Source organism: Panthera onca, chromosome D4 (genome assembly GCF_046562875.1).
Source record: "Panthera onca isolate mPanOnc1 chromosome D4, mPanOnc1 haplotype 2, whole genome shotgun sequence".
NCBI classification, from domain to species: domain Eukaryota; kingdom Metazoa; phylum Chordata; class Mammalia; order Carnivora; family Felidae; genus Panthera; species Panthera onca.
In genome coordinates, this window is record NC_138351.1 from 68661864 (window position 1) to 68688182 (window position 26319).

At 39.1% G+C, this 26319-nt stretch overlaps 1 protein-coding gene across 9 annotated transcripts in view; it reads left to right on the top strand.

Moving 5' to 3' along the window:
- Positions 1-16891: 16891 nt before the first annotated feature.
- ZNF462 (zinc finger protein 462) overlaps positions 16892-26319 on the top strand; it is a 140446-nt gene continuing 131018 nt past the window's right edge. For 3 of the 9 annotated variants that reach the window (XR_013551706.2, XM_078436608.2, XM_078436610.2), the window contains exon 1: positions 19344-20583. The gene's annotated coding sequence lies outside the window, so the exon portion shown is untranslated. Of the gene's footprint in view, positions 17413-19327; positions 20584-26319 lie in introns of those variants that run through there. The other 6 variants (XR_013551707.2, XM_078436611.2, XM_078436609.2 and 3 more) reach the window with 5 other exon arrangements.

Below are 26319 nucleotides of genomic sequence, written 5' to 3' on the forward strand. Positions count from 1 at the left end.
AAACTGGAAGAATTAAAGGAAGGCAAACTTTAGGCTCCTCAGTGGGAAGGACTGGCTCTTGTTCATCTTTATACCCGCATGTGCCTAGCACACTGTCTAACAGATAGTAAAGAATACCGCACTCACTGCATAAATGAATGAATGATCAAACAACTGAATATTTAGTTCATCTCAAAATGCAGATCTGCAATCTTTCAATGAAAATTTCAAGTACAAGTGCTTGACAATATCTGCTTGAGCAAACCATGCTTCCTTGGAGCCCAAATAAGAAAAGCCAATGATAAGGATTACAATTTACTTATCTCTAACCTTAGCCTTTTAAGAACACAACATTTGTTGAGCATCCACTATAGGCCATTATGTTTTCCTACATAATCTCTTTTGATCTGTTAACTCATCTATGGAGTAAGTATTATTTTACCTAATTTGTAGGTAAAGAAACGGAGTCTCTGAGAACTTAAAAATACTCAAGTCATACAACTATTAGGTGGTGTATACTTAGGCTTGAACCTCAGTCTGTTTCATCCAAATAGTAAGCTGTCTCTTTTAAAATATTTTTAACTGCAAAAGCACACGATACGTGCATATTTTGAAAAATCTGAAGTTAGCAATACACAGACCAAAATACTACAGTTCCTTTATAGCTATTCCCCACCCCTGCCAATCTCTGCATTAAGATGCTCCAACCTATAGGGGCGCCTGAGCGACCCACTTTGGCTCAGGTCATGATCTCACTGTTTGAGTTTGAGCCCCACGTCGGTCTCTGTGCTGACAGCTCAGAGCCTGGAGCCTGCTTCTGATTCTGTGTCTCCTTCTCTCTCTGCCCCTCCCCCACTCATGCTCTGTCTTTCTCTGTCTCAGAAATAAATAAACATAAAAATAAATAAAAATAAAATTTTTAAAAAAGATGCTCCAACCTCTAGAGGCAACTAGGTGGTTGAGTGGGTTAAGTGTCCAACTTCAACTCGGGTCATGATCTCATGGTTCTTGAGTTCGAGCCCTACATTGGGCTCTGTGCTGACAGCTCAGAGCCTGGATCCTGCTTTAGATTCTGTGTCTTCCTCACTCTCTGCCTCTCCCCTGCTCGTGCTCTGTCTCCCTCTCTCTCCAAAAATGAATAAACCTTAAAAAAATTTTTTTAATTAAAAAAAAAAATAAAAAGATGGCCCAACCTATAATAAATCACTTGTAAAAACATCCTTTTAGATACTGTTCTATGCACTTGCATACTTACATGATATAATATATAAACATAACATTTATAATATAATATGTGATATAAAAATGTAGCATTAACAAAATAAATACAATTTTTAATGTAATAATATATTTTGAAGATCCTGCCAAGTCAATACAAATAGGTCTGTCTTAATTGTAATGAAAGCATAAAAATTTGTAATAGTTTAAATTTATATGCTATAATTTATAAAATAATTCCACTATTGTTGGGTATTTAAGTAGCTGAAGATTTTCTCTGGTAAGAAATAGTACTATAACAAGCACATATGTACACATATGCAAATATTTCTATAAGATGAATTCTTAGAAATATAGTTTTGGGGGCCACCTGGGGGTGCTCAGCCAGGTGAGCATCCGACTCTTGATTTTGGCTCAGGTAGTGATCTCACAGTTGTGGGATCAAGCCCCGCACTGGGCTCTGTGCTCCTACTTGGGATTCTCTCTCCCCCTTTCTATCTCTGCCCCATACCTGCTCATGATCTCTCTCTCTCTCTCTCTCTTTCAAAATAAATAAATAAATGTTAAAAAAAATAGGAAATATAGTTTTTGGGTCAGAAAGCTATGAATAGTTTAAATTTTGATAGCTATCACCCCATTGTCCACCAAACCCTACTGTACAGATTTACATTTCTACAAACTCAGTACTTGTATATCCATGTCAACACTGGATAGTATTGATTTTTAAAAGATATTTGACAATCTGATGAATGAAATTCTTTTTTTTTTTTAACTTTTCAATGTTTGTTTATTTTTCAGAGAGAGAGAGAAAGACAGAGAGAGAGACAGAGCGTGAGCAGGGGAAGGGACAGAGAGAGAGAGAGGGAGACACAGAATCCAAAGCAGGCTCCAGGCGCTGGTTGTCAGCACAGAGCCCAACGCAGGGCTCGAACTCACCAACTGTGAGATCATGACCTAAGCTGAAGTCAGATGCTTAACCCCATGAGCCACCCAGCTGCCCTTGAAATTCTTATGATTATTAATGTTTCACTTCCATGATTATTAGAGATGTGATGTCTTTTTAATATGTTTTGCCCATTTTGTATGCCTTCTGCGAATTGCTTGATAGTCCATCCATTTTTAAAATGTAGATTGTCTTTTTCTTATTGAATCATTGAAACTCTTTGCAAATAATATTTATTGTTGTTATATATGTTGCAACTATCTTCTCCAAGTCTTTCATTTGTCTTTTAACTTTCCTCACCTATAAAATTTATTATGTAGATTCACCGGTCAATCTATGACATTTTAGAAAAACTTTTCACAGCCAAGATTATAAAAATATTTCCCCATGAGTCCCAGTATGTTACAGTTTTGTTTTTTCATGTTTGTAATTTTGATCCATCTGGAATTTATTTTTGTACATGGTGTGAGAAAGGAATATAACTACTTCTTCCCAAGTGGAGACATTTTTCCAAAGTTAAATCTAAAATAATTGATTATTTCCAACTGATCTGAAATACTGTATTTATTATATACTAATCCTCCCAGATGCATAGGCTGGCTTTGGATTTTGTATTCTTAATTGTGTTCCATTCTGTATTCTGTTATTTGTATTCTACCCTTGTCACTATATCTGTATAATAAATTTTATGATATATGATGAAGAGTTAGGCTTCATACTAGTCTCATCTTTGGTGATGATAATTTCCTCTTACAGAGGAACTTAAGAATCATTTATCAGGGTGAAAAAGTAAAGGCCATTTTGGTTGAGACTACTATGGATTTGTAGATTATTATATAGAGAACCAACAGTAGTGAGGCTTTTCATGTAAGAATGTGATATGTGTCTCCATTTTCATGTCATAAGTACTTTCAGTAAAAATTTTAAATACAATCCTGTAGGTTTTGCACATTTCATTATTTATTTTAGCTACATTATAGATGTTCTAAAAATTGTCATCTGTGCGATTGGGATCTTCTATCCCCATTGTATTTTCCGAATGGTACGATGACATACAGTGTGAGTCATCTACAAAGTAACCCTCCAGCCACTTCTTTCTTGCTAATTTTATTTGGGGTCTGCAACATGCCCATTCTCAGAGGATGAATCGTGATAAGGTCTAAGCCAGTCAGGGCAGTCTAAATGTTTGTGCCTTTACTACATGCTGACTTTCTCTAGCACTCCTGCCACGGAGGCTGGCCATAATATCTATCTAGTATTACACAATGTGTGATAAGAGGAATTCTGATCATGTTTACCCTTTGATACAAGTAAAATCCCTTTTGCTTCTGCCCCCATTCTTTCTTCCAATTTTTAATGCTGATGAGCAGGCATAGCACCTGGTTGGGATAAGCCATATGTGGCCATGAGACAAAAAGGCAGCATGTTGAGATGATGTAGCAGAAAGATGAAGTGTCTAGGTCCGTGAAAACGTTACCAAACCACTGGACATACCAATGAACTGTTTCCTCCTGATTCCTTTGTCAGTAAATACGATTTAAACCTTAATTCAGCATTCTCTAACTAAAGCTGAATGCATCCAAACCTATTTAGATGTTACTGGCATATGGGAAAATTAATAGATTTTTGTATGTTTCCCTTGTCCTCAGTTCCCTTCTTGAACTCTGAGTTTTATTCATTTTGAAGAGCATTGTTTGAGAGTTTCTAATTTGCATTTACAAATAATAACCATTTGGTCTCAATCTTTCTAATGTTTATTCTTACAATTTCTTGAAGTATCTTGAAGGCCAAGACCTCAGTGAAATGTTGAATTGTGTCAGTGAATAACAGGTATTTTCCTTGTTAATTCTGGACCTTGATGGCAATGCTTCCAATATTTCAGTAGTAAGTTTTGCTGTGATTTCCTGGTAGATAGCCTGATAATGAAAAAAGTATTCTTCTAGTATGAATTACTGAAAATTCAATTGTTTTATTTTGTTTTGTTTGTAATCAGAAATGGATATTAAATTTTATTAACAACTTGCTTTGGCATCTATCAAGATGATCATGGTAATTCTACTGTGTTCAGTTAATGTAATGAGCTACCTCAATAGATTTCCTGGTTTTGAGCATCCTTGCTTTTCTGGGATAACCTTATTTAGTCATGGTGAGTTATTTCTTTGATACACTGTTGAATTTTCACGTGAAATATGTTGTACAGAAGTTTTGCATTTATATTTATAAGTAATATTGATACAAAGTTTTGTTTCTGTATTTGGTTTGCTTTTGTTGGATTGTGGGGTTATACAGTAACACTAGACACAAAGAATGAGTATAAAATCTTTAAATAGCACAGGACTTAAACTGTGATGTCTAAAACTTTCTGTATTCTTTAAATTTTTCCATGATATACCTATTACTTTATAATAAAAAAAATTTAAAGATAAATTACTTTATAATAAAAAATTTAAAGATACATACATACATACATACATACATACATACACATATTTTACAAACAGGAATTATCATTTCTATAAGGTATAATGGTTTACCTAGTGCCTCTGCTGTGGGAGTTGGGAATTTAACTATGCTTTCTGTTTTTTCTGTGGTAATTGGTTTATTTTTCTTTTCCTCTTTCTTTCTCTTGAGTCAATTTTCATTATTATATAGATTTTTGGAAAAATATCCTTTTCACCTAAGAAATTCAATTTTATTGATATAATACTCTCATAACTTTTTAGTCTCCTCTGTAGTTATGTTTCTTTCCTTATCTTAATATTATATATTTGTGTTTTTTATTAGATTTATCTGATTTTTCTGTTGATAGCATAAGTGATAAAGTTTACTTCTTAATTTTCATAGACTTCTGTTTTTAGCACTCAATGGATTCTACTTAAAAACAGTTGGGGGGAAGATTTTTATATCCTTTGATTCAAAGTGTTTGTGTATTTTAAATATGTTCTGCTTCTAATTAATATATTTGAGGATATTAATTTTTATTTGATTAAAATTGGGTCACATCACGTAAGTTTTCATATGTAGTGTTCTCAGTGTTGTTTATATTTAATAGTCTGTGATTTCAGCTTGATTTTATTTTTAACCAAAGATTATTATGAACGGTATTTTAAAGTTTTTCAGTACAGTGTGTGTGTGTGTGTGTGTGTGTGTGTGTGTGTGTTTCTGTTCTTTGGCAGTTAATTTATAGTTTTCTTGCACTCCAATTTGTATTCTGCTTTCAGTACTTACTGAGATTATAGAGCTTTTCATAAGAGACTCTGAAAAACTGAGAACAAACTGAGGGTTGATGGGGGGTGGGAGGGAGGGGAGGGTGGTGGATGGGTATTGAGGAGGGCACCTTTTGGGATGAGCACTGGGTGTTGTATGGAAACCAATTTGACAATAAATTTCATATATTGAAAAAAAAATAAATAAATACTGAAAAAAAAGAAAATTTAAATGTTTCAAGTATCCAACACACACACACACACACACACACAAAAGAGATTACAGAGCTTTTATTTTTGTGGCTGAATGACTGGTCAATCTTAGTGAATGTTCTGTGGGTACTGAAAAAGAGTATCAGGCACACAGTTCTATACATATATCTGTAATCAAATATAATGAATGTGTTATTCAATTCCTCTACATCCTTTTGTATTTGAGGGCCACTTAATATGTCATTATTTTGTGAGGCATGTCAAAAATCTACAATTATCATTATAGTTTGGAAACTTCTCCATGTAAATATAACACATTGTACTTCACATATTTAGAAGCTATATCAACAGGTACAAAATGGTGAATTATTCCTTTTACCAATTAAAATGTTTTCTTTTTCATTTTAGTGTTTTTAATCTTGAATTTTATTTCATCTGATATTACTGTATTTTCTCCTCATTCCTTTTTTCCTTTTTGATAGTACTTACCTGATTTCTGGTTGGATACTCCCTTTTATTTCCAAAAATTCCTAGTCATTTGCTTTTATTGGCAACTTATTTAAATAGCTGTTTGCATTTTCTGTTTCTTAGACCATCATGTTGTTCCACACACCTCCTTTTAGAAACTGACAGATTCTGTGATCTTCAGATAAAAAACAGGATATAGAGGAATTGTACAACCCATTTAATCACCTTGAATAAAATTTATGGTTATTTATTTGGTTTAAAGGTATGAGAGTATACCTCAATAGAGACACTTCATCCATTAACATTTATTCTGAAAATTAACATAAATACATTAAATGATTTTATTTGACTTATTTTTATTTCTGAAGTTGTTTGTGTTTCCTATTATGAAATCCTCTTGTTTGTTTATCTTTTCTTCTTTTCGTTTCTTTCACTGCACTGATTTTCTCGTTTCTCATTCCTTCATTAATTTTGAAGTCACTGATCTAACACCTTAACTACTTTCTTAGTGAGATGAAAGAAAGTTGAACAGTGAACCGTCATATAAGATGTTAGAATCCTTAATCTAACTATATTAAGAAAAAGCTGATGTAAAGTTGTGAGGATTGGTAACCCAATAATGTGTCTATAATTTTGTAAAATGATAAAACCATCATTTGGGGTCAAAGGTTGAAAACAATAACCTATGTAAGGAATTTGGACTAAGTTAATATTACATATATGTGTGTAAATTACTACTTATATATGTATAAATTACATATAAATGTATACACATTTGTGTATAAATACAATATACATATTACATTAATGCCTCTGTATATGTATAAATGTATACATATATAAATTATTACATATTATATAAATTTATACATATATAAATTATTACATGTTATATAAATTTATACATATATATAAATTACTACTTCTATATAGGGCGATAGAGAGAAATTCTTCTCAAATAGTAAAACTTAAACAGTATTGAGATCTTTTCCAGTTTAAAGGGATAAACCTGATAATAAAAGAATAAATAAGAACCAAGAATAAAACTGACCCATGTTTGCTAAAGTAGACAGATAAATGGAAATAAATGGGGAGTACAGAAAGTTACATACAAAACTATAGTGTGTGATGAATGTAACCTTTCAATTACGTGGGCAAAGAAAAAGTGTTTAGCAATGCTGTGGCAATTAGTTAATAATTTGGGAAACAGTTGTTTGATTCCTACCTCATCATATACTAAAATAAATACTACACAGATTGTACAACTAAATGTGAAAATGAAAATCTTGAAATTTGAGGGAAAAAAACACCCATGTAGGTAAATAGTTGTCCTATTAGGAGTTGTGAAGACTTTTCTAATATTATACCAATGATAGAAAGCCTAAAAAAAATGAGTGATAAATTTGAACACAAAATATTTTAACTTCAATATATTAAAAAGCAGTATTATCAAAGTTAAAATAAAAAAAAAACTAAGAAAAATATTTTATTCCATATTATAAGGGGTTAATATCCTCAATGTATAAAGTGACATCACAAGTCATTGTAAAGACATAGACACACAATCATAACAATAAAAAATAAGCAAAGGATATAAGTTATTGAATCACAAAGGGAAAAATACAGAGGGAAGAGTTAATAGCAGTTCTTTCTGTATTTTCAGACTAGATATTATCTTATTTTTTCTTTCCTTTAACTTTACTGTATTTGCTAAGCTTGCTACAACACATACCACTTTTATAATCAGGAAATATAAATATAGATATATCAAGAAATATATAGATATACATTATGCAAAAAAACAAAAAACATATAACTATGTTATATTGGGAGTTTAATACTTTACTATGAGGAATGATGGTGCTATCTGGAATCAGAATTCCTGAGTTCAAGTCCCAGGACTCATTGAATGATTTTCAGTGAGTCACTGAATTACTTTGAGCCTTGGCTTCTCCAAATATAAAAACAAAAGAAATAAACTTCCTGTCATAAATTGTTGTGAGGAATAGATTTTTAAAATGTATGTGATAAATGCTTTGTGAGGATCATTTACAGATGTCAGACATTCCCATTGCTAATCCAGTGTGATAAGGCTTTTCCCAACCTCCAGACAAGTACCTTCTCTGTGCATCTTCTCTTATAAGTACCATATCCCTGGAGCACCTAGCTGGCATGACTCTAGATCTCAGGGTCGTGAGTTCGAGTCCCATGCTGAGGGTAGAGATTACTTAAATAAATAAATAAATTACACACACACACACACACACACACACACACACACACACAATATACATATATGTTTAAACACCATATCCCTTTGCCTGATGACGGCTTAGGTTCCTGAGTTGCTGAGGTGACAGCTGGACATGTCTTGGATTTTGCAACCTCCTCAGTGAATGGGACAGGAGCATCTTCTAGGGCCTGGCTACGGTTCTAAGCAGATGAAACACTAATAACAATCACTGTTGCTTTTCTTTTTCCATGTCATATGCTTTGCCATTCAGTTCTAGTATCCACAGAGCTAATTCAATTACCAAATCGATACTATAATTTCATGTTTATGACCTTTAAAAAGTCTCTACTAGTTTCAAATTCAGTCCTCTGCCATAAGTCAGATGAGCACACTGGCCAATCTCCTTTTTCAGCAATAGGAATAAGTCCTTTATGAATGCTGCATGATACAGAGGGAATGAAAAAGGATCAGAAGAATCAACTTTTCTTTCATATGATCCCTGATATGCAGAACAGTGCTGATTCTCCATTTATATCTCTATGCAAAAAAAAAAAAAAAAAAAAAGCAAAATTACAATTTTCCAGGTGAAAAGTCTTATGCCTCCTTATCTATTTTTTTTTTCTTTCTGATTCTAAGCCTATAAAAACCCTTTTAGATTGAAAGATGAGAAGGAAAAATGAAGAAAAACCCTAAACATTCTCAAGGAACAGAAGATGTTGATACATGGATAACATAATTAACTTCTCTGCTAATCCTCTGAGATTACAAAGAAGATGAAATGGACTGAAAGTCATCAAAATAATTTAGAGAAAGTATAAAAATTATTTATTGGTTGACTAAGCTGTTAATTACTGTTGGTTGTATAAAAGTATAAAATCTCATTTCTGGGAAAACTTATGAAGGAAAGGAAGGAGAAAGAGAGGCAGAGAAGAAGGGACAGAGAAAAGAAGAAAACTGACTTTTAAGTTCAATGCCAATTCCAGGAAATCTCTTTTGCTAGCATAGGCAAATCGGATGTACTAGAAAGTACCATGAAGAGGAATTGAGTAGGTGTGGATCTTCAATAACTTTGGTATATAATCCTGGGCATTTTTTCGTGAGACTGTTTTCTCATCTGGACTAGATCAGTGGTTTTCATACAGTGCTCCAGCAGAACATTGCTGATCCAGAAGGTAGACCGGTGAACAGTAGTAGTCTCTATACAATGTACAAAAAAAAAAAAAAAAAAATGAAGGGAAATAAAGTTCCCCCTTTGCTGCAGTTTATTTATTTATATTTACTATAACAGTTCCCATACTGTATGAATTTTTCTGAACATATACAATTGTTTCTTGGATTGAAATATCAATAAAGAAAATTTTCTTGATTTTAAGATTTTCTCTTCCATTTTTAAAAATCCTTTGGCATTACTGCCACATGTCTGGTAGCTGAGTTCTAGCAAATAAAGTGAACTAACAAGCAGCAATAGTAATAGGAGAACTTAGGTACAATTAATCTACTTGGGTTTTTTGTTTTTAATTATTGATTTTTTATTAAAAGAATTTTTTTAATGTTTATTTATTTTTGAGACAGAGAGAGACAGAGCACGAACGGCGGAAAGTCCGAGAGAGAGGGAGACACAGAATCCAAAGCAGGCTCCAGGCTCTGAGCAGTCAGCACAGAGCCCGACACAGGGCTTGAACTCACGGACTGTGAGATCATGACCTGAGCTGATGTCGGACGCTTAACCGATTGAGCCACCCAGGCGCCCCAATTATTGTTGATTTTTAAATTTGTTTAAATAGTAATGGATTGGTTTTCGTCAGGGCTGCATATTTTGATATTGAATTTCTAGACTAGAGACCTGTCTTCTGACTCAAAATTTAGAGGTTTTCCTTCATTTTTGCCATGTAACAGTGAAGCTCTGAGGAATTGGAGCATATTAGCTTATACTTAACAACTCCCATGTTCTTTATATACATTTAAAAAAATCTTCATAGCAATCTTATACATATTTAATTGTTCTTCTTTTACAGATGTAGAAACTAATGTCTGGAGTCCAAGATCATCACTATTAAGAGCAGGAGCTGGAAACCAGTGAGTCTATGTGCATTGCTGGATTTGGTTTTTTTATTCTGAACGTTAAATCAATAAATACTCAGATAAAGCATGCTCCTTGGAATGAGCAGATTTTCAGGATAAACATTAGAAGGATACTAAAAAGTAAAGTTGTTCTGCATTTTAGACACTTAAAAACATAGCTTTTGTGAAACATTGTTCTTAGCAACTTGCTGAGAAATCAAACCTCCACTTTAGTAAATAAGAGAGAGTGTGTGTAGATTTCACCTTATGGGGAAGGGGCAACTAATATGAAATCTACAAGGGGTCAGTCAAGGGTTAGTGGTTAGTGGATGAAAAGTGAAGTCAATTTGGTGCTGGCAGTTATACCTAAAATCTGTACTAGATGTATTGAACTCTTAATTAAAAGCTGTTTAGGAAATCAAATTAATATATGCAAGGATTTAAGTGTGTATGTTTTAAAATAATGATTAATAAAAACTTACGATTAAAATGTCTTTTAGACATTAGACAAACATTTGGTTTGGTCAATCATTATGATATAAGAAATTCTGTGCTGGCAAAATTCACTTGCAAGTTCTCAATTTTTTTTTCTTTTTTTAAATAGCATTTTTTAAATGTTTTTCTTTATTTTTGAGACATAGAGAGTGTGAATGGGAAAGGGGCAGAGAGAGGGAGACAGAGGATCCGAAGCAGGCTCTATGTTGACAGCAGAAAGCCCCATGAGGGGCTAGAACTCACAAACCATGAGATCATGACCTGAGCCAAAGTTGGAGACTTAACTAACTGACTGAGTCACCCAGGTGCCCCTCAATTTTTTTCTAATGACAAAAAAGATACATTGATTGTAGAAATGTTTAAAAATCTGAGAAGCCACAGTGAAAAAAAAAAATATACCCATAATTATATCACCTAGAAAAATTACATCACTTGGAAAAAACTATTAACACTTTCATTGTACTTTCCTAATTATTTTTCAATGCCTCACTACACACACACACACACACACACGTACAAATGTGGAATAATGCTACATCTATTGTTTTGAAATCTGGTTTTCCCTTATCAAAGATCATGTAAATATTTCAATGTTATTAATATTAATTATATTAATATTTCTTATAGAATTTGATAGCTATATATATGTTTTCTGTTACATAAGTGAACATATTTTCTTTAAACAATCACTTTTTGAGTATTAATGCCACAATAAGCCTCCTTGTATATAAATTTTTGATGATAGTCATGAATGGTTAGGTCAATTTCTAAAAGTTAAATTTCTGGGTTAAAGACTTTTAATATATCCAGAAAGATTGAAACTTGTCGCAGTCCCACCGAGAACTAGAGGATCTATTTTTCCATATTCTCAACAACTGGGAATTCTATATACTCTTCACAATTAGTAAATGTAAATACACACACACACACACACACACACACACACACACACACACAGTATATGTATTTCTGCCAACTTGTAGGTATAAAAGAATATCACTGCTTTCATTTTCATAACTGATGAAGTCGAACTTCATTCATATTAGCCACTAGCGACTTTATTTGATAATATTTGGTAATATTTTGAGATTTAGTGGAATTCCAGATTTCAAAATACAAGAGTAGAAGTTAGGAGACCTAAATTTCAGTTTTCTTTACACCATTAGCTTTGGAAGACCTTAGGTTAAATTATTCAATCTCTCTGGTCCTAAATTTCCTTTTGTATGTAAAATTTACTCAAAATACCCACTCAGATCTTCCAATTGTCCTTGTGAAAGCAAATTGTATTACTTTTATGAAAAAACAGTTACTGTATCACTATTTTATTAACAATATTAATTACCTCTTTGCAACACATTTATAACTACCAGACGCATAAAAGGAGGTTCTATCATTCAACTTTAAAATGTTTTTAGGGGCACCTGGGCGGCTCTGTCAGTTAAGCGTCTGACTCTTGATCTGGGCTCAGGTCATGATCTCACACAGGTCATGATCCCACGGGAGCCCCTACATTGGGCTCTGTGCTGACAGTGTGGAGCCCGCTTGGGATTCTGTCTGTCTGTTTGTCTCTCTCTCCCCCTTTCCTGCTTGCACTCTCTTTCTTTCAAAAATAAATAAATTAAAGGGGCACCTGGGTGGCTTAGTCAATTAAGCGTCCGACTTTGGCTCAGGTCATGATCTCAGGTCTGTGAGTTCGAGCCCCGTGTCGGGCTCTGTGCTGACAGCTCAGAGCCTGGAGCCTGCTTCAGATTCTGTGTCTCCCTCTCTCTCTGACCCTCTCCCGTTCATGCTCTGTCTCTCTCTGTCTCAAAAAATAAATAAACATTAAAAAAAAATTTAAAAATAAATAAATTAAAAAAAATGTTTTTAAATACTGAAGCGCCTGGGTGGCTCAATTGTTTAAGTGGCCAACTTCAGCTCAGGTCAAAATCTCAGCGTTCGTGTGTTCGAGCCCTGCATCAGGCTCTCCCCTGTAATCACAGAGCCAGCTTTGGATCCTTTGTCCTCTCTCTCTGCCCTCCCCCTGCTTGCAAGAGTAAATAAAAACATTAAAAAAAGAATATCCTTAAAAAAAATTTTTTTAAATACTTAAACAGCTAATTGACAATTCAATTCAAGCAAACCAGTCAACTCCATAGCAGTATATATGTGTGTATATAGGTATATACACATATGTATATGTGGTTTATATATAATTGTACAACATATAGCTTATATATAAGGTCTACATTTTCTAAATTTTTTATGAGAAGTCATTTTAATATTGGCACATTGGTATATTTCCTTTCAAGGTGATTTGCATGAGTGTGTGTGTTTTATCAAAAAATAATCAGTGATCATAATTTTGTATCTAGGCCTTTCACCTAGCAGGAGGTCATTTTTCTATTTAATTACAAAATCTTCCTAACAATTTTAAGCTGCCTAACACATCATAGTGGGGATATATTCTTATTTACTTTACCATTCCTCTTTTCTTAATGACAAATTATTTCAGTTACTTACTTTACCTGTACTTTTTTTTTTTTTTTTTTGGTATACATTTTTTTCTACATTTCTGAATGATTCCCTAGGGTGGATTCTAAAAGGAGGAATAAAGAGGACAAAAAATGTGATCATTTTAGGACTTTAAATATATATTGTTAATTGTGCTAAAACGACTTTTACTAATTTTTAATTCCTACCAGTAATATAAAATAGGAGGGCTTAACTTGGGGGTATACTGGCCACCACTAGACCACACGATCTTTTATTTTTCACTTTTTAAATTATAAAAGTGATTCATGTTTGTACACACAAAAATAGCTCAAACAACATTTTCTTTTCCATTTCTCTCACCCTTTGCCATTAACAGTTTGGCATGTATACTATCAGACGTTTTAATCCAAAAATTTTTTTGTTACTTTAATTTTAATAATATATTTACTTTGAAATGTACTAAAAATGTATGTAAAAAATAGCCTATTAGACCTGTGGTATCGTGGGTATTATTGCTTTTGAGAACGTAAAATTATTTTTAAAGTTGATTTAAAAATAATATATACTAAGTAAATAACATGGCAACAAGTCAAAAAAAGTCTTGAAAGTGATATGAGAATGACAACTTTAGGGAAATGCCATAGAGGCATAGCTTCTAGAGCTGATTGCCTCTGACCAACTCTGTGGTCCGACCAAGTCATGTCCCCTCTCTGAGCTTTAGTTTCAGTGCAAGTAGCAGGAATCTGGAAATACTGGTCTTTCTGCTAGAAAGGGATGCCTCAACAAGTGGGCAATCTTTCAGTTGAATCTTTCTTCTTAATTTTGGTTAATATAATCATAGTTGAGCTAAGGTTGCTCTCTTTCCTAAAACGATCTTCTCTATTTGGGCCCCTGGGTGGCTCAGTCATTTCAGCGTCTGGTCATGATCTCTGCTCAGGTCATGATCTCATGGTTCCTGAGCTCCAGCCCTGTCAGTCTCTGCAATGACTGTGCCAAGCCTGCTTGGGATTCTTTCTTTCCCTCTCCCCTACTCAAGTGCCCTCTCTCTCTCTCTCTCTCTCTCTCTCAATAAACAATAAAAAAAATCTTCTCTATTAAGAAATTTATGTAAAATTATGAGTTAGGCAGGACATTGGCTTTCTTTTTTTTTTAATGTTTATTTATTTTGAGAGAGAGAGAGAGAGAGAGAGAGAGAGAGAATTTTAAGCAGGCTCCATGCTCAGCACAGAGCCTGATCTGGGGCTCGATCCTGTGACTGTGGACATCATGACCTGAGCTGCAATCAAGAGTTGGACACTTAACCAACTGAGTCACCCAGATGTCCCAACATTGGCTTTATTTCTAAAAATTTTTTTCCTCTCTCTTTTTAAAAGTTTATTTATTTATTTATTTTGAGAGAGAGAGAGAGAGGGAGAGAGCGCAAGCAGGTAAGGGGCAGAGAGAGAAAGAGAGAGAGAGAGAGGGGGAGAGAGAGTCCCAAGCAGACTCTGCTCTATCAGAGCTCTGATAGAGCAGAGCCTGACATGGGGTTAGATCTCACAAACCGTGAGATCTCACAAAGCTGAGCCAAAATCAAGAGTCAGATGCTTAATCAACTGAGCCACCCAGGTGCCCCAGGGCATTGACTTTCAAATGAATGCCCAAATTTTATTTTAACAAAATATTACTTCTCAATAACTCCATAGTAGGAACAGAAATGCTCAAGTTAATCATAGTCTCTCCAAATTGGCTAAATTCCTGTATTGTTTTTGAGAAAGTAAAATAAAAAACCAAAACTAACTAGAGTTCGATAACCAAGTAGTGTAATTTTAAAGCCAGTGGTTCAACAAGTAGATCATGCATTGCAATTCTAACCTATCTTCTCTTGATCGTCTTTACATCCCTAACATTCAGCTCTGTGTATAGCATATTGTAGCTGGTAAACTGAATGATATTACACATGAATGTTTCATATTACAGTAACTAGTTTGATAGAACTGTAAATGTAACTTGTACCTATGGGAGAGAGACTTTTTTGGAGGGAAATTTAGAACATTGCTATTGAAACATCCTCTTTGGTATCCAAAGGTATACATAGACAGATTTATATGGATTAAGTTTAATATGTTATTGCCATTTCTCTCCCTTTGAGAGCTGTTCAGAATCATGACTCACCTACTCTGTGTTCTTATAGTCACTTCTCCTTAGGCATGGGCACTAGTTAACTAGTTACATATATCTGAATATGGTTTTATGAGAATATATTGATTTTTCTGTAAGAGATCAGAAAGAAAGTGCTAGGGACTTAACTTTCTAGATGTTTGGAGGGTCCATAATTACTGAATTTGAACTTTTCAAAAAAACTTTAAAGACTGAGCAATTTCCAACAAACGTTAAAGACCTCAAGGATTCAGAATAACCCTTTGAAATCACAAAGTATTTACTTTTATAGTAATTACTCAAATAGTAAGTAAAAGACTATATATACTGTGCTATGTGGAAAAGGAGTTTTACATAGTTTACATAGAAAATAAGTTCAAGAGGTGTGTCATAATATGGTGAAATGTTTAAAGATGGAATAATTAGGACTTCTGAAAAAGCCATATTCATTTGCCCTTTGTTTTGCGAAAATCATCGGCATGAACAGTTTTCCAGCTGGAATTTAGAAAGTGGGGTTATAAACTGGAATTTTTGTGTGTGTGTAGTTTTCAGTAGGGAGAACTTTTCCTTTCTTTTATGATAGAATGTAAATACTGAAACAATGACAGACAAGAGTGAATAACTCTTGTTTCAGTTGAAATTCTATTTTAATGTAGCCTCTGGACCAACTCTTCCTTCTTTCCATGATTCCTTCCTACAGGTGACAGAACGCCCTCCCCACCCCCCGCCCCCCATAAACACTTTTCTCTGAGAGATTTGGGTGCCTTCCTACCCTAAACCTTTAAAACCCAAAATGATTTATAGGCTACCCCTATCCTGCTAGAGGTAGGCATGTAAGTGGATTATATTTGCATGGGTCACTTTGATTGCAGGACTCCACTGTTTCTTGAACTAAAATTGCAAGATTTATTATTCTGTTAATGCTCATAAAGTCACTCTTTCGATGAGCCATAATTTCCCTTTATGAGGAGCCTGTATGCCAGTCACCCATGATAAGGGAGAAGAAAATTCAGACTTCCAACATATTCATATTTCCTTGTGAACATTAATAAAGTCTTGAAATCCCATAGGACTCCGGGGCACAATGGCTTGGGATACAGCAACAAAAGGCAAATTTCACGCAGTCAACATGTCCCTCATATTGTTGGCTGTGTGCAAAACCTAAGCTTTTCCATTTTAATGAAAAAAATTTAGAAATTAACCTTGCTGGTGAAGAAGATACCCCACCAACTAGGCTTGTATTATCTTTGTGAAAATTCTTAAGGAATGACATAACAAGAGGTGCGAACTTTCTCCTGTTATCTTAATGGTCTGCTAATGGCAAAGCATAATTACAGTTACTTAAGTGCCAACTTTATCAAGGTTTTCACTAAAACCTTCAGCCCCAGCGCTTTCCTTGACTGACCTAGCTTTTATTTAATCCAGTTGTTTTACTATCATTTGAAAGAAAGCTGCCCCCAATAACAACAAAAAGCCTAATCCCCAACCATGTTAAATTTCTTTCTGTTATATTTCAGTTAGATAGTTAAGGCACTTGTGACTCCAAAAAAGTCGAAAGAAATTGTGTATGGCATCATTAATTGAAAATTTAGCCTTTCCACATTCAAACAGCAGGGCTTTGCAGGAGTTTTGCAACAGTCGCCTCACGGCTTTGGGAAGTCAATTTGCTTCTAAACCAGAAGATGGTCTTCCAAAGGCTGTCCTGTATTTGGAATGGGAACTTAGCCTTTGTACCTTTCCCCCAATGTACCCACAGGAGAAGCCCGAAAGCCACCCATCGGTCTCTGGATCTCCTCGCTGCCTTTGTCCCTTCTAGACGTGGAGGCTTGGAGAGGAGGTTTAGTTTCCAAGGATTGGAGCGTTTGAAGGGCGGGGCCATCTCCAAGTCCATCTCCCCTTTTTGTCCTCTTCTCCTGGGACGGGAGGGAGGAGCCAGGTCCCCCCACGGCCGGTTCGGGAGCTCTCTGTCTCGGTCGCTGGAGGTGAGTCTGAAAGGGCGGCAGCCCGTTTAATTGTAGCGCAGGTTAATTTCTCGAGTTCACCGCAGTCGGTCAGCCAGCCGCTTCCCGGGTCTTTGCCAAGTGGGTTTATGAGGTCTGAGGCGTGTTGGGGCGCGCTCACATTCTCGCAAAAGGCTCCTCCCCAGGGCTCATTCCCCGACTGCGGGCAGCCCTTCGGTGCCCCAGGAGCCTTGGATTTCCTCTGACCTCGGCCGCTTCCTCCTCCCTCCCCACCGCCTGGTTCCGTGCGCCCCTGCCCCCGGGGAAGGGCGGCCCCCATCTTAGGACTTCCGACCCAAGCCAGCCCAGGAGGTACCTTCACGTCGAGGAAGGTTTTATCACAGCCTCCACAAACGTGCAGTAATAGGGGCTTTCAACCTGAAATACGATTGTTATTTTTCCGGTGCAGGGCTTGACAGAGAAAGTCAGCTTTTTATTAAAGACAAAGAGGTAAATTATCAGCTGGGGCACTGAAGGGACGGCGGAGACCTGGCGCGCTTCCTCTCGTCGCCACGAGGAATTTGTGGGGGAGCGGCTGCTGGCGCTCAGACACCCCTGGGGTCCCGGGGGAGGAGCTCGGGGCAGAAGGACTTCCCCAGGTCCCTCCGGGCACCTGGAAGGAGGGAGTCCTCCCAGTTCTGCACAAAGCCACGGGCATTTCAGTTCTGAGCAGCCTTACCTTCCTCCTCTCTCCTTTCTTCTTTCTCTTCTCTTTTGACTCCAGTCTCCCTTTCGCCTCTGTGCTTTCTCCTCCTTGTTCTCCTCTCCCTACTTTTTCTCGTCCCTCTCCTCGCCCTCCCCCTCCTTTCTTCTCCACCGCACGCGTAGAGTGTCATTTATTTATTTATTTATCACCCCCGCCATCAACACCCTTTTAGGGCTCCCAAGCTTTTCAATGTGAGTGGGAGGAGAAAAGGGCAGGAAGTGTTGACGGCAAGGGGGTGAAATCGTGCCTCTGGGTGAGAGATTCTGCCCCGGAATAAACGATTGGGGAAAATCTTGGAAAATGCGGATTCGGATCTGTTTATGAAAGCCCGCTATCCGATGGGAACCAACTCCGCGCGCGTCTCCTCCTCCCCTTTATTGTATGGGTTTATGGGTATATCTTCCCGGACTGTTGTTTGGAAGGGGGGGGGGGGGCGGGGAGGGAGGTAGTATTAAAGAGGACAATCTGGCCCTGGATCTTCAACACCGCGCCTTCTCCACCGGATGCGCGCTCCCCAATGCAAAGGAATCCAGCAACATCCCCCAATTCAGACGCGGACAAAAGAAACTTTAATTAAGGTCTCTGCCCTGCGCGCTGTGTGTTTCTCTCTCCCGATGCTGGCGATGTCCAACTCGGGGATGCGAGAAATAGAAATGGTACAACCAGCCCGTGCCCTTGAACTTCAATTGCTCCTGACTTGCTGTATTGATTTTTTTTTTTTTTATAGTGTAGGCACCCCCCCACCATCAAATTAAAGCTTTAGGAGACATTCAACCTGGTGAGGGGTGAGGGGGAACCCATTCCTTTGCAAAAGAGATAGTTCATCACGATTTGGGGAAAATTACACTAAATAAAAATTCAAGGTGTGAAAGCTTCATCTTGGTTCTCTTGTCTTCAACACCATGACACCTTATCATTAGAAGCGCTGATTGTTACTTTCCGAGCCTTTAGATGATCAGCCAGAAAGTGCAAACAACGCGGGGCTGGAGGGTGTAAAGTTATTTAAGTAGGCTTTTTTTTTTTTTTTTTTTTTTTTTTCCTTTTGGTGCGCCGTCAAAACATTTCACAAGTTAGGAAAATAAAGTGGTGGTTCCGAAGCTCGGAATGATGGGTTCTTTCCCTCCCCCATCCCCCCCTCTCCATATCAGAAAAGAAATAAAATGCACAATGAGCCTTTATTTCGGGGGAGAAGACTTCAAAATACGTGCCAGTAATGGACAATTTGAGCTTTTCACTGGAGATACTCACACCGCAAGCTGGAAAGGGATTAAAAAGCCCCACGTGGTTGATCTGGGTTTAGACTTGCAACCTCTAGTTCCCCATGTATGTTCTTTGCAAAGATTGGCCTCTAGATGGATGCGTGTGAGGGACTCTCTGGGCCCGGGGCTCGGCGCCTCGGGCTGGGCTGATGGTGGGAGAGCTATGAGCGGCCGGGCAGGGTCCTCACTGGGGGCTTCCTCTGCCGGCCAGGGCGGCCGGGCGCCTCCGGGACGCGAGCGCGCACGCCTCAGCCCGGCCGCCGCGCTCCTCGCACCGCCTTCTCCGCAGGTCTTTATTCATCTCATCTCCCTCTTCCCCTTCTCCTCCTCCTTTGCCTCCTTCTCCTCCTCTTCCTCCTCCTCCTCCACCACCACCACCACCACCTCCTCCTCCTCCGCCGCCGCCGCCGCCGCCGCCGCCGCCGCCACCTCCTCTTGCATCTCACTGGCCTGGCTCTGTGTTGCTCTGAGTGACAAAGACAATGTCCCAGCCTTAACTTTGCAACCACCTTGCCTCCTTCTGGGGTTCGGCGGGGGGGAGGGGGGACAGCAGCCGCAGCCTCAGCATCTCCTCCAGCTTCTCCTTCTGCTCTTCTCCAGCTCTTGGATAATTCTTTCCTGACCCCCCCCCCCCCCCCCCAGCTCTTTTCCTCATTTCTTTCTTGCTTTCTTTTTTCTTCCCGTCTCCTGCACGTTGTTGTTGTTATTAGAAAGGCTTCGCGCACCCCCTGGTGCTCCGGCGTTTTGTGTGGCAGGAGAAGATTGTCTTCCTTCTCTCTTTCTGTCTTGCTTTCTCTCTCCCTCTGGTTGCTCATTATTCAGAGAGAGACACAGAGGGAGGGAGAGAGAGAGCGCGCGAGGGAGAGGGAGGAGAGGAGAGAGAAGAGGAGAGAGGGGAGAGAGAGAGAGAGAGAGAGAGAGTGAGAGGGAGAGGGAGGGAGGGAGAGAGAGGGAGAGGGAGAGAGAGACGGATATCTCAGGTCATCTGCAGCTGCAGCGAGTCTGAGGAGCCGAGGAAGGCAGGGAAGATGGCGATCCTCCATTGCTGAGACCCGGCAGAAGCACATGAGACTCCCAAACAACTTCCACAACAATAACCCGAGCAGGAAGAGGAGAAAGAGAAAGAGGATAAGGAGGCGGTGGGGCTGGAGAACCCGAAACACCTCCCGGCGCCGGGACGCTTCTTCTGTAAGTTACTGCAATTAACAACCACCTCGGGGTGGTCCGAGTGCTCCGGGGAGGAGAGCGCGGGGCGGTGGAGGCACAAACGCGCTCATTCATTCGGCCAAGGAGGGTTGGTGGAGCGGGGAGGAGAGGAAGTCCCCTGCATGGACTGGCTGTTGGAAGAGAAGAAGCGAGCGAGAAGAGGAGGAGGAGGAGGGGGAGGAGGGAGAGCAGGAGGGGGAGGAGGAAGAAGAGGAGGAGGAGAAGCGAGGGAGGAAGAGGAGGAGAAGGTGGTGGTGGTGGTGGCAGTGGAGGTGGCTGTGCTTTTCCTGCTGGCTGCTCCTTCTGCTGGGGGGAGCGGAGCGCTGTGGCTTAATTAATTTCGTGTAGTTCTATGGAGAGAAGAGAAAATGAAAGATGAGTGAGAAGAGGGCTGGAGGCTTAGGACGGATGCTCCGAGTGTGGGGACAGGAGTAGGGACAGAGAGGGGGGCGGAGGGCGGGAGTCCAGGGGACCAGAGCCGAGAGCCGAGAGCCGGAGGGAGTGAGCGAGGGGCAGAGGAGGGAGCGCTCTGAGCCGCCCCGACCTGAGCGGGTTGACCTCTTTCTTTCTCTGTCCCTCTCCTTCCTTTCCCCCTCTCTGTCTGCCTGTCCCCAAGCCCGATGGCAAAGCCGTGCGGATTGGCACCCCCCCCCTTCCTCAGGTATTTGGCTCTCTCCTCTCTCTCTCTCTCTCTCTCTCTCCCCGAAGTTGGGATGCGGGGTCGGGATGTGTCGGGGGGTGGCTGCTGCCGCTGCTGGTGCTGCTGGTGAGGAGAGAGGCGAGGCGCGGGGGGCACGGGCCGGGTGGGGGGCGCAGGTTCAGGAGCAGCTGAGGAGCTGTCTCCAGGCTGGGGGTTCAGAAGCGTCTGGTGCAGGAGGACAACGGTTTCTGGAGAGGAGAAGCCATTACACACGCTTGGCTCTCTGAGGAAGGGAGAAAAGAAGGCAGGGGCCTGGGGGTCGCCTCACTCCTGGTGCAGTTCCCAGGGGTCTGCCCTCCTTCCAGGCGCGAGGGGAAGCCGCAGCCGCCCCCCATTGGAGCAGCCCCTCTCTTTCCCTTTCTTTATCTCCCTGTCCTCCATTTGCAAGCTGTCTGCTTTGGTTCCAGTCCAGACTCCAAAACACAAAGCTCCTTCTCACGTTCATTCTCCAGGCTTTTCACCATTCCTGAAGGAACCCTCATTTTCTTTTCATTGTAGCTTCTAACCTACAGAGAGGGAGGGAGGCTGCCTGGAGTTCCTTTTATATTCCTCCTCTACCCAAAGGGGGAAAAAAAAAGTTTTATTTTTAAGCACGCGTCTGGGATGGGAAAAGACCAACCAGTTGGGGCTTTCTCCCAGGGCTCCCGGGGGTTGTGTCTGAGTGTCTGTGTTGGTTGTTTGGTTTGCTTTGGTTTTGTTTCTGGAGGTGGCTTGCAGGTTTTTGGAGGAAGCGACTAGTTTGGTTGAGAGCTGGGAACTGAGTCAGGTAAGCCGTGTCATGTTGTAACTCCACCAGAAAATGGAGGAGAGCGGGTTTCCAGGAGACAAAGCTGAGATGAGAAGTGTTTATAAAATTATGGATGTCTCCATTTTGAAGCTCTGTTGGTGATGGCTGGAGGAGGAGGCTTGCCTGCCTACTCCTTCTTTTCCAGGGTGGAATCTTGTGGTGGTTCCTCACCATCTATTCATTATGCGAGGAAATGAGGGACTTGTAAGGGCTGCTCAGATTTTTCTCCCACCAAAGGAGTGCTTTCACAAGTTATTGAGGCGTTTGTTTCCATTTTCAAGTAAACTTTGGAAATTTTTTTTCTCCTTTTGAGTGGACCTGAAGGGTTTTGACCTCCTTCAGGAAAGGCAAGGCAAAACCTTAGACATTTTCCACCGAGGTCTTCACACAACTTTCGGCTGCTCCAGGTCTCCTGAAAGTCACCAGGAAATGTTATTTCCTCATGGTGAAGATGGTGGTGGCCCTCAGCTGAGATTTCGGAGTTCTGGGGCTTGGTTATCATCATGTTTTGATGCATTGCAAGACTTTATTGTCTGGTGTGGGCTGATTTCTGCAAAAAGGGAAAACAACAGCAACAACAACAACAACAACAACAAATCCTGCAAGATCTCAGAGGAACTGACTCTAGGACTGACTGACACCAGTTTCTCCAGAGTCCACATTTCTCTTCAGGTTGTTCCATTTGTGTCTAAGGCCTTCTTTTAGTTCCTTTGTTTTCCCCCTTCCCTTTCATTCTGCTCTTTTTTTCTGTGTTCTCAAGTACTGTAAGTCTTCAGAAATATCAGATGTCTTCTTAACAATGTCACTATGGAAACAAATTTTTAAGATATTTTGTCTGTTGAGAAAACCTTGTGTCCAGGTATCTTCACCTTTTTAACTGGGAAGAATTTAGTAGTCTTCTAGGAAGACATTTTGTGAGGATGATTTGAAGGAAGGACCCAGTCCTACCCCAGTCCACACACATTGACTGGAGCTCTTCACAGATTAGTTCTAGAGAATGTATGTAATTGATCCAAGTAAAGAACAAAATCCTGAAGTGCTTGAGGAATTTATAAAAGCCAACCATGGAGATGTTGCTTTACCATTAGGTAAGGTAGCCATCTTGAGGATGAGGGAAGATGTTGGGAGAATTTTAGGTGGACTGTTGATGAGATAGGTGAGGAAGCCTCCACATTGGAATGAAACCTTGGAGGAGATTCAGAACCAATTAATATATTGTAAGGAGGCTTGATTGGACCTTGTTTTCAACTAAGGGGAAACATAGAAAGGTACCAGCTTCAACAGAAATAAGGAACACATTTGCGAGCGACTTACACCAGCTCTTTTCTTGCTTTGCTTTCTCATTGTGTGTCAGATTTGTGTGTGTGTGTGTGTGTGTATGTGTGTGTCAAGTTCCTATGTCTCCAGTATTTCTGTGCATATTGAAGTGGTTTTAGATTCCAGATGTAATTATATTCTGTTGAGTAGCTGGTAGCAGTGTCATTCAGTAAAGGCACAGTGCTGTATATGACAACATCACATTTTTCAAACCAAACTGTTGTGTCATTAATTGAGGGTTATTGTTCTTCTGAGGAGTATGAGAGGAAAAGGAGAAATACATGGTTCTTTAGCTGATAATTGTCCATGGTCAATGAAGTAAAACCCTGTTTTTTGCAGACGAAGACGTATGGTTTTCAAGATTTTCAGTTGATGTGTGTGCTCATTTAAAAATACTTCTCTTCAGATCTCTGCTTCTTTATTAAAAACCTGGGCTTCTCCCAGAGCACTTGACAAATCTTACTTTTTGGAATCATGCCTTTTATTAATCAGTTTTGAATGTTGTCTTTTGATACCATTGCTTCTGCTCCTGAGTGGGACGTCATCAACGTTACACTTAAATTTGCTAATGTGTGTGTGTGGATGCTACTCGTTCCAACTCGGAAGCTCCAAGGCAGTGGAATAAAAAGAGTTATTTGGGAAAGTAATTACCAGGTAATTTTGCATCTAATTAACCACGTCTGTGTATGTAAACATAAATACATTGTAGGTTGATCTTGAAGCAAACTTCCATGATATCTTTGTTGTTGTTGTTGCTACCGGGACAGCCGGTTAATTACTTATTTTGGTGTGAAAAAAAATTTGACAAACTGGTTGCTAGTCTAGCACGTAGACTCACCACATGTTTTACTTTGTGACCAAATATTTTGGTGTCTTTACAGATAGTCTTAGAGTTGAGATTTCCTGGAGGGAAAAAATGTGGTATCTAAGAGGCATTTTGGAGTTTGAGAATAATGTTCTAACTGGTTACCTAAGAGACATGTTCATCCCTGATGCGCTTCATCAACATGGGAAGCACCTAATGTTAAAGATTCTTGCATTTTTCTAGGGCTACACGTTCGAAATGGGACAAGTATTTTGGATAAGGCGCTATGAGAGAAATACAGAGTGTCAAATTGAACATTTTTATTTGATGTCAAGGCTCAGAGATTTGTTTTGTTTTGTTTTGTTTTTGAGGCATCAAGTTGATGAGGCTCGTTATGCAAATTTTTTCCATGGCTCTAATATATCATAAAGAGAAATCATTCTGGAGAAATATGTGAGCTGTGAGGCACGTTGCCGTAGAAAAGATGCTCGTTGGATCTTTGTATTCCACAATTTTTCTCATGTTAGATTTATGTCCATCTAATTTATTGACCACATTCCCTGAGGACATGTTTTTTTCCACACCCCTTGGAGTTGGAAAGAACTTTGAGATAAGAAAGAAAAAATATATATGCACATACACATATGTATCTGTGTGTGTGTGTGTGTGTGTGTGTGTGTATCTTTCTTTCTAATGAGTCTTCTGGAAGACAGTAGGGGAAAAGAAAGCCAACCCTACTAATGGACTTTAGAGTCTTTGTGGTCAGTTTTCCTGAAAGAAAATAATGGCAAAATTGCCTTGGGAAGAGTTCTGCTTTCTGTATGTTGGAGTTTAATAGAGTCTAGTCTGTCTTGAATTCTTTCCTGGTGTTGAGAGTTCTTGGTTAAGGTAACCTTACTCATCTTCTTTGTGCTGTATGCCTTTATCAGACTTAGCGCTCACTGCCTCCTGGGACAGAACATGGACAAAGCTGTATTGAACGTTTCACGTTGAAAACTGGAGAACAGAGGTGCTATTTCACACTGCCACACTCACAAATTAGGAAATAATATAAAGAATGCATTCAGATTGCAAAGGATCTGACATGGGTACATGATTGGATGATTGGTATGTGGAAATTAAGGAAATTCAAAAGAGGGGGAGGAAAATATTTCCAGGGTCTATCATTAGTGATAGTGAACTGGAAAAAAAGTCAGCCTGTGTGTGTGTGTGTGTGTGTGTGTGTATAAGTGTGAAGGCAAGTATCTTTTGAGGTTCACATACTTAAGAAGTTGGTGGCTTTGAGAGAAACATTAGCTGGCATTGGTGACCTATTAATTGATTATGAGAAAATAGAGAGGAGAATAGATAATGCTAGGAGAAAATTCCTTTTGTGTGATATGCCAAGACATCTGGCAGATGTTATGTTGGGCCCTAAGGAATGGACAGTTTAATTTTAGCCCTAGCAAGGAAATGGGAAGTTCTGAGCTCTTTTAATAGCACAAGCCTTAGTTTGGGGAAGGTTGCTTAAAAAAATAGGAAAGGAAAAGAAAAGAGGCATTTATTGTAATATTGAAGAATTCCAGGGAGCACCCAGATTAAGCTGAAGTTTGGGAGCGATGGACAAAAGTACTTTTCCCTAAGTAGAGATTAATATAAAAATCATTTAAAAGTTGGCTAACAGGTACACTGTAAATGGTGAATATTAAGAACGTCTAATTGAGAAGCTAGTTGTTTTGTGCCTCCGAGAGATCATCTATTTCAGATCTCCCCTTCCCCCTGCATTTTATTGAAGAGGAAACTGGCACAGAGACGTGCAGTGACTTGCCCAAGGTCAGAAGGTTCAGTTGTAACAAAGCCAGGCCCAGAACTCAGGTCGGCTGACTCCCAACCCAGTGCCCTTTCCACCACCCCCCTGCATATGATTGTAGCGGTTTGTGAAACACCAGCTCTCCTCTCCAGAGTGAAAGCCTCTGTGAGAAACTCTGTAATCAAACCCTAGTGGGGCAGGAGTATTGGTTTTTTTGTCAGTTGAATTTAACATGTTGGGGCTGAGCATGGTTTCATTCATAGAAGTAATACACTCCAGAGACCAATTTTGTTCATGGGACTTGCAGTCGAGTCATAGAT